General features: G+C 37.7%; 1 pseudogene; it reads right to left on the reverse strand.

Annotated features, from left to right (window-relative positions):
- Positions 1-8,726: 8,726 nt before the first annotated feature.
- LOC137628674 (uncharacterized) overlaps positions 8,727-10,000 on the reverse strand; it is a 6,345-nt pseudogene continuing 5,071 nt past the window's right edge.

Here is a 10,000-nt window from a genome sequence, read left to right on the forward strand (position 1 = left end):
GAGAATTGCAGCTAAACAATTCCTTCCGTTAACAGCTACATTAGATTATTTCGACATTAGTCTTGTTCAAGTCACCGATAAAAGAAAAAGTACTTTCAAGATATGGTTCGATGTAAAATAATAATAAAAACACCATACATGAGTTATACCGGCCTAAATGTCATTCAGAGAGAGAGAGAGAGAGAGAGAGAGAGAGAGAGAGAGAGAGAGAGAGAGAGATTCGGCCTGAATACATCGTTTTTAATATATTTGTAGTACGTTGGTCAAAATTCGCCCTTAACTTTTTTGAGTTAGGTTGATGACAAACAAATAGACAGAGGTGAAAACATGACCTCCTTGGCGGAGGTAATAATAATAATAATAATAATAATAATAATAATTGGACCAAAACGTAAATTTTGAGAGTTCTGTCGAGGTGAGTATTGGCCCGCGCACTGAGCCCTTTTATAATTTGGAATTGCAAGATATTTCTTTGGATTTATTAAACGTAATTAGTTCTTCTTACCTTCTAAATTCCTGGAATTTATCCATTTATCCAAACATACCGAAATTTTGTAACCCTCCTAGAAACCACATTATTACTTCCATTCTCAACTCGGGGCCGTTCTCACATAGGGGACCAAAACCCCCTGTTTCATACTACGCTCAACTCTGCCTCACATAAATCTACATTAAGCCTTTATATGGGCGGTCAATCATATTTGGACTTTCAAGAAATTTTGCAGGGACTATTGCAATATATCAAGAAACATATGTAAAAAAGCAAACATTTCAATAGTATAATATGTATTTCTAAAGGAATACAAAATGTTCACAGCCAAAGCGAAAAAAAATCTTGATTTTAACATAGTTCTCTTTGCAAACGAAGTCCTCTCAGGAAAAAATAAATAATCTGTAATTACATATTGCATTATAAATACGTCCTTGTTACATACGCTTTTTTTTTAGCCAAAGTTTACGTTATATCGAAATAGATACCAAAACTTTTCTATCCGTTTCAAACCGATAAATCCAAATAAGCAAGTGATGATTTTTTCTCCTGACAAATTCCAAACTCATTTTAAAAAGATAAAGTGCCTTTAATGTTTTATAGAAAATTTAAAGGTATTTGTTCAAATGTAGTTCGAAGTTAAGATTAATTATTTTTCTTACTTATTTGTACATTAGTTTTTTACTAGTTTATCTATAAAGACGAGAGTGTTTTTGAATTGGTCGCCGCACATTGTTAAGCATAAAAACAAATGCTTGAATGTAAGTGAATAAGTCGCCAAAAAAAGATCTTAAATAGTGATATTTGGTAAATACTGTATATTTTGTAAAGGTGACAAGGTAAAGAATTCTGGTAATATACATAGCTTGCAGGAGTTCCACTCAGATGCGTATAAAAACATTGAAGAAAAGAAAATTTAACTAAATGATGAAGATTTACTATGTAAAATAAGAGGACTAGATCTTTTCGCAAGGGAGACCTAATTCCATGAGTGCGACCCAAGCAGTTTTTAGTGAGACAGTGGGAGGTATTCATAAAAATGAAGGATATCCTTGTAAACATAAGGTAGAAGTACAAGGTAATTCTCTGAAGCAAAAGGTAGAAGTATAAGCAAATCTTTCTTTCTATATTCATAATGATTACCTTTTACTTGCGAGGATATCCTCCAAGCAGAAGTAAAAGGTTGACTCGTGTTTCGGGAGCGCTTAGTTACATGTTGGAACTAGTAAGATTTTATTAGTGCTGTCAAGATAAGAAAGAGTTTAGTATTTATAATACGTATTTAATGCCCTGTTTTTACTTATATCTAATTAAGTTTACGCATCAGAAAGAACACAGACGCCGCCGCGCCTTCCCCAAAGCCTCGCTGGCGACATCTATCCCCCACCCCTTGCATTAGAAGTTCTTTGAACTCTTTTTAGTTCCCCCACCCCTTGCATTAGAAGTTCTTTGAACTCTTTTTAGTTCCCCCACCCCTTGCATTAGAAGTTCTTTGAACTCTTTTTAGTTCCCCCACCCCTTGCATTAGAAGTTCTTTGAACTCTTTTTAGTTCCCCCACCCCTTGCATTAGAAGTTCTTTGAACTCTTTTTAGCTCCCACACCTCTAGCATTAGAAGTTCTTTGACCTCTTTTTAGCTTCCCCACCCCTTGCATTAGAAGTTCTTTGACCTCTTTTTAGCTTCCCCACCCCTTGCATTAGAAGTTCTTTGACTTCTTTTTAGCTCCCACACCTCTAGCATTAGAAGTTCTTTGACCTCTTTTTAGCTTCCCCACCCCTTGCATTAGAAGTTCTTTGACCTCTTTTTAGCTTCCCCACCCCTTGCATTAGAAGTTCTTTGACTTCTTTTTAGCTCCCACACCTCTAGCATTAGAAGTTCTTTGACCTCTTTTTAGCTTCCCCACCCCTTGCATTAGAAGTTCTTTGACCTCTTTTTAGCTTCCCCACCCCTTGCATTAGAAGTTCTTTGACCTCTTTTTAGCTTCCCCACCCCTTGCATTAGAAGTTCTTTGACCTCTTTTTAGCTCCCACACCCCATGCATTAGAAGTTCTTTGACCTCTTTTTAGCTTCCCCACCCCTTGCATTAGAAGTTCTTTGACCTCTTTTTAGCTCCCCCACCCCTTGCATTAGAAGTTCTTTGACCTCTTTTTAGCTCCCCCACCCCTTACATTAGAAGTTCTTTGACCTCTTTTTAGCTCCCACACCCCTTGCATTAGAAGTTCTTTGACCTCTTTTTAGCTCCCCCACTCCTTGCATTAGAAGTTCTTTGACCTCTTTTTAGCTCCCCCACTCCTTGCATTAGAAGGTCTTTGACCTCTTTTTAGCTCCCACACCTCTAGCATTAGAAGTTCTTTGACCTCTTTTTAGCTCCCACACCTCTAGCATTAGAAGTTCTTTGACCTCTTTTTTAGCTCCTACACCTCTAGCATTAGAAGTTCTTTGACTCCTTTTTAGCTCCCACACCTCTAGCATTAGAAGTTCTTTGACTTCTTTTTAGCTCCCACACCTCTAGCATTAGAAGTTCTTTGACTTCTTTATAGCTCCCACACCTCTGGCATTAGAAGTTCTTTGACCTCTTTTTAGCTCCCACACCTCTAGCATTAGAAGTTCTTTGACTCCTTTTTAGCTCCCACACCTCTAGCATTAGAAGTTCTTTGACCTCTTTTTAGCTCCCACACCTCTAGCATTAGAAGTTCTTTGACCTCTTTTTAGCTCCCACACCTCTAGCATTAGAAGTTCTTTGACCTCTTTTTAGCTACCACACCTCTAGCATTAGAAGTTCTTTGACCTCTTTTTAGCTCCCACACCTCTAGCATTAGAAGTTCTTTGACCTCTTTTCAGCTTCCACACCTCTAGCATTAGAAGTTCTTTGACCTCTTTTTTAGCTCCCACACCTCTAGCATTAGAAGTTCTTTGACCTCTTTTTAGCTCCCCCACCCCTTGCATTAGAAGTTTTTTTACCTCTTTTTAGCTCCCACACCTCTAGCATTAGAAGTTCTTTGACCTCTTTTTAGCTCCCACACCTCTAGCATTAGAAGTTCTTTGACCTCTTTTTTAGCTCCTACACCTCTAGCATTAGAAGTTCTTTGATCTCTTTTTAGCTCCCACACCTCTAGCATTAGAAGTTCTTTGACTTCTTTTTAGCTCCCACACCTCTAGCATTAGAAGTTCTTTGACTTCTTTTTAGCTCCCACACCTCTGGCATTAGAAGTTCTTTGACCTCTTTTTAGCTCCCACACCTCTAGCATTAGAAGTTCTTTGACTCCTTTTTAGCTCCCACACCTCTAGCATTAGAAGTTCTTTGACCTCTTTTTAGCTCCCACACCTCTAGCATTAGAAGTTCTTTGACCTCTTTTTAACTCCCACACCTCTAGCATTAGAAGTTCTTTGACCTCTTTTTAGCTACCACACCTCTAGCATTAGAAGTTCTTTGACCTCTTTTTAGCTCCCACATCTCTAGCATTAGAAGTTCTTTGACCTCTTTTCAGGTCCCACACCTCTAGCATTAGAAGTTCTTTGACCTCTTTTTTAGCTCCCACACCTCTAGCATTAGAAGTTCTTTGACCTCTTTTTAGCTCCTCCACCCCTTGCATTAGAAGTTCTTTGACCTCTTTTTAGCTCCCACACCTCTAGCATTAGAAGTTCTTTTACCTCTTTTCAGCTCCCTTACCTCAAGCATTAGAAGTTCTTTGACCTCTCTTTATAGCTCCCACATCTCTAACATTAGAAGTTCTTTGACCTCTCTCTTTAGCTCCCACACTTCTAGAATTAGAAGTTCTTTGACATATATTTCTAAGTTCCATACTTTTAGCATTAGAGGGTCTTCGATCTATATTTTGAGGTGCCTCACTTCTAACATTAGAGGCTCTCTATTTTTAGGTGTCTCACCTCTGGCATTAGAGGCTCCTCTTCGCTGTTCTCTCCTGTCTTCTAGTTTTCAAGATCTTCTTTCATTAGATTATCTGTTTCTTTCGAGATTTCATTGTCTCTTTTCCTTAGTTCGTCAGTGTCCTTCTAGATTTCAAAAGAGATTTCAGTGCTGCGAGTCCTCACTTCGTCAGATTCCTCAGGGAAATCGAAGGCATTTATTCTTTACCTATCTGGGCAATGAGTAAAGAGATGAATATTTTCGATTTCTCCGCATACACTATCATGCCAAAGCAAATGACGAGCAACATGATATAATTACCAATGTCGTCTGGATATGTCCTTACTTCAATGGCGAATTTTAGGACAATCCTGTTGAAGAACTACACGTCACTCACCGTTCAGTTGAACCATTCTGCCTCCATCCTCATTCCCTGCAATCCGTTTTTGCACCGATACAAAGCCTCGTACTTTTTCCGATTCTCCTTTAATAAGACATCGTGGCAAAAGCCCAAGCAAAGGATCCTTCAAGGCGCATACATTATGATCTTCAAAGCTCAGCTGAAAATGGAAGATCCCGTGTCTTTCTATAGGTCGGGTGATATAAAACGAACGATCGGCAACTTCGGCAACAATCAAAACCATCTGTAGTTGATGGTGTTCCGAAGACGTAACACATAATTTTTACCGGCAGCTTCCTATTCCGCCAGAACGCGATCTCTGTGAGTTAAGTGAAATCCTTCTCCCAGTCATCAACTCATTTCCTCTTACTCCTATTGACGCGCAATTCCTTGGTTAGATTTCGCCAGCTACATTCAGATCATGTGAGGTGTTGCAGGCAACGTTTGAAAAAATGAAGATCAGGTCTTCAGAAGTCATTTGAAGCTCGGGGAGGAGTCGTTCAGGACTGCTCCTGGAAATTTCAGTTCTGGAGTCATTCAGAAATCCATGTTAAGTATACGGCTATGTCCTTTGAAGACTTTTGGAAATTCGGGAAAGTTTTCTTCCGATACCGTTCTGAGATTCCGTTCTGGAGGCATTCAGAATTCCATGCTAAGTCTATGGCTATTTCTTCTGAAGCCATTTGGAAATCCGAGAAGATTTTCTTCCGAATTCTTTTAGGACTCGCGAAAAATTCCATTCTTGTTTTATAACAACAACAACAACAATAATGATAATGAAATAATAATAATAATAATAATAATAATAATAATAATAATAATAATAATAATAATAATAATAATAATAAACTACGTGATTTGATTTATGGATTTGAGTTGAAAAGTTTTGAAGACGCTAAACGCTCAACTTTGCAGTTTAAAGGAAAATTTAAGATACCCGGACGAAGGGCAAAGGGTAATTGAAATAATTAATTTCAGATAAATTATTTCAGGTATGGGATTTAGAACAATCTATTTCTGGTACGAATCGATATATACAGTATATATATATATATATATATATATATATATATATATATATATATATATATATAATATATATAAATACATATATATAGTTTATAAATATGTATATACATGCATGTATATAAGCTTTTGCAGTATATGAATATTCTGTATATATATGTATATTTATACGATGTATATATACACAGACATATATATACATACATATACATATATATAATATATGTATATATATATATATATATATATATATATATATATATACTGTACATACATATATAATATATATATATATATATATATATATATATATATATATATATATATATAAACTATATTTATATATTATGTGAATACAGTATATTCGCATGTACTGTACACACATTATATATATATATATATATATATATATATATATATATACATATATATATATATATATATATATATACATACATATATACTGTTTGTACATACATACAACCTAAATACATCAGCCTTCGTATTCTCCCAACTGTTTATACATGGAAAAGCAAATGTAAAATGCATATCACCAAGTTATGGCTTAACCTTTATATTTCATCGAGATTCCAGGTGTGGACAAGATATCTGTCCGCAAGCCACTGTACATTTTGTTCTTCAAAACGGAATGACATCTTGAAATCACGATCAAGTGTGGGTAAACGGGGCATGTATAGTTTAACATGCCTCACATCCACAAAATCTGCCATCGTGCTAAGAATCGGACAGAACAACCTTTCTCTTCGAACTGCAGTCTGCTACTGACCAGACTCAGCTTTTTCGAAGCATATGCTCTTTATATGAAGTAAAGGGTCTTCTTTATGTATAACCATTTACTTTTATGTGATTTTAAGGATATGCTTTTGCTCTAAAAGTAGAAGCTTTTGCTTGAAATGTTTATGAATACAAGTAGAAGGATTTCCTTCATATTTTGCAAGTATAAGCATATCCTTTTCTTTATGAATACCGCCCAGTGTTACACCATCACAGAAACTGAGGAAACATCAGACAAGAAAAGATGTATAGAGAAAGCATTTTCGCATCTACGATTTTATTATAAAAGAAGTTATTCACAAAGTTCGGGTTCTAAAACTTTGTCATTTAGAAATGTGTATAATGAGAATCTATGCAACAATAGCAATAATGAACAAGATTTTGAAATAACTAGTCAATCTCAGGTTGAAGATTGAACACTGTTCTGACCTGAAAGACAGCATCGACTTCTGATCACCCCCCATATAAAGACACACTGATATTTTGTAAATTTTTGGAATCACTGAAAACAATTGTTCTTTCTGCTTGTGATTTGTGAGATGATGACTGGATCAAAGAAGTTAGTCTTGAGCTTTACACTAAATTACTCAATGCCTTCAAAGAAACCAAGACACTTCTATGGCCCACCAAATCTAGTTGCGTTCCTTATTATTATTATTATTATTATTATTATTATTATTATTAGCTAACCTACAACCCTAGTTGGATAAGCAGGATGCTATAATCCCAGAGGCTCCAACAGGGAAAATAGCCCAGTGAGGAAAGTAAAAAAGGAAAATAGAATATTTTAAGAAGAGTAATAACATTAAAATAAATATCTCCTATATAACCTATAAAATATTTAACAAAACAAGAGAAAGAGAAATAAGATAGAATAGTGTTCTCGAGTATACCCTCAAGCAAGACATTCCTGCTTATGTTCTACAATCTGTATTTACAAATGTGTGGTATGAGGGACCCATCAGATCGAGAATGAATATTAGTACTAACAGTTAGTCAAGATATGTGTAAAGCAGCAACAGGTGGACAGTGGAACATGAAAACGCATATCCTACTATGTATGACACTCCGCCATCTCTTCATATCTAAACAACCAACTACTTTCCTAAACATACTAGGTAATTATGAGTCCTATGCTTTTTCTTTTGAATTGTAAGTGTTTCAGTAATCAGTAATAGTGCTGTGGTTAAGGATCAACCTGAAGGAACAGTGTTTCATGGCGACCAGGACAACTACGATCATCTAGTGTCTGATGTTTATGGAACTGGATCAGTTCAAAGCACAGTTGGAATCTACATGGAAGAATTTGGATTCTGTAGAGATGATGGCCTGAAATTAGTCCCTCAAATGACTGAACCCATTCCTGAGAAGATTCAAAAGTCATTTTTAAGAGTTTCCACCATACTACCGGAGAAAACGACACGAAGAACCAACCCTCATAGAGCCCTCAAACTGTGCTGAAAATCCAGGTTTTATTTTTTTATATGCCCTTTGAGGGTCAACTTATCCCTTCTATATCGAGATCTGTGTCTAGTAGGCTACTGCCAATACTCCAAACTTTACGACAACTATGTATGTAGATATATGTATATGCATATAAATCTGTGTGTATATATATATATATATATATATATATATATATATATATATATATATATATATATATATATATATATATATATATATATATAAATAATTACACTATTTTTTTTAGATTTTTTTTAACGGGGAGCCCTGCCCTTCCAGCGGAAAGGGGTAGCCCCACCCTGTCAGCAGAAATGGGGGAGCCCCGCCCTGCCAGCGGGAAAGCGGGGAGCTCCCTGCCAGCAGGAATGGGGAGCCCCTCAGTCAGCAGGAAGGGGGAGCCCCCTTGCCAGCAGGAAGGGAGAGCCCCGCCCTGCCAGCGGGAAAGGGGGAGCCCCGTCATGCCAGTGGGAAGGGGGGAACTCCGCCATGCCAGCGGCAAGGGGGAACCCCGTCCTGCCAGCGGGAAAGGGGAGCCCCGCCCTACCAGTTATTCCCTTATTTCCTTTCCCCTCTGGATTGCTTTACCTGTTAAGGGCCATAGAACTTGTAGCATTGTGCCTTTCCATTAAAGGGTTGATGATAATCGAGCTTGACTCGTTGGGCTGGTTAATCTCTTCCTTTTAATCTTGAAAATAGGAAAAGTCACTCGTGTTTTCCTCCACTTCTAAGCACTGTTTGGCATGTCCTGTTAACTTAGGATATATCTTCTTCCAGTTTACTCTCATTTCCTCCAGACCACTATGGAATGCCGTTGCAGTTTCTACGGACGTGTAAGGAGTGGGACAGAACTTCTTCTGTCGCTGGTATCTGTTTCATACGTGGACCTGTGTGGCATCCTTGGTTTCTTTGTGGTTTTTTAAGTCGATTTTCCATTTCGACAGGATTTTCTCCCGTCCCCGGTAGTGGCTTCCAGCATGGATTGCATGACGTGATCGAACATGTTCCAACCTTCAAATCTGTGCCTCGAGCACTTATGCAGGGCAAAGTGGTGTCCCTGCCGGTTCACCTTCCAACCCCCACCGCTCTGGTTTCTTTTGTACAGAGGCAACACAGACGAGTAGTCTGTGTTAGTCAGTAGAAGTTTCGAGTTGTGTGAGTAGGCGTTGTTACTATCTCAACCAGGAAGCCACAATTCTAAGAGGAGAGCGCAAGGGACGACGAACTCAACATTGCCATACCAGTTTGGATTCTCATGGGTGATCTTCAAGGTGAACGGTTCGAACGATTTGGGTGAAACGTTCGTACGCATCACGACCCTCTTCAAGATGGCGGTCGCTGCTGGGGATCCAGGCTACCTTTTTAAACTTTTCGTTCTGGACGAGTTTCAGGATGGGTTTGTCGTTCCATGGAGAAGTTGGCCCCTGGAAAGTAAATTATTATTATTATTATTATTATTATTATTATTAGATAAGCTACAGCCCTAGTTAGAAAAGCAGGATGCTATAAGCCCAGGGGCTCTAACTGGGAAAAATAGCCCAGTGAGGAAAGGAAACAAGGAAAAAAATATTTGAAGAATAGTAACATTAAAATGAATATTTCCTATATAAACTATAAAAACCTTAACAAAACAAGAGGAAGAGAACTTGGATAGAATAGTGTGCCCGAGTGTACCCTCAAGCAGGAGAACTCTAACCTAAGATAGTGGAGGACCATGGTACAGAGGCTATGGCACTACCCAAGATTGGAGAACAATGGTTTAATTTTGGAGTGTTCTTCTCCTAGAAGAGCTCCTTGCCATAGCCAAAGAGTCTCTTCTACCCTTACCAAGAGGAAAGTAGCCACTGAACAATTACAGTGCAGTAGTTAACCCCTTGAAAGAAGAAGAATTGTTTAGTAATCTCGGTGTTGTCAGATGTATGAGGACAGAGGAGAATATGTAAAGAATAGACCAAAC

Source organism: Palaemon carinicauda, chromosome 36, assembly GCF_036898095.1.
Source record: "Palaemon carinicauda isolate YSFRI2023 chromosome 36, ASM3689809v2, whole genome shotgun sequence".
Taxonomy (NCBI): Eukaryota; Metazoa; Arthropoda; class Malacostraca; order Decapoda; family Palaemonidae; genus Palaemon; species Palaemon carinicauda.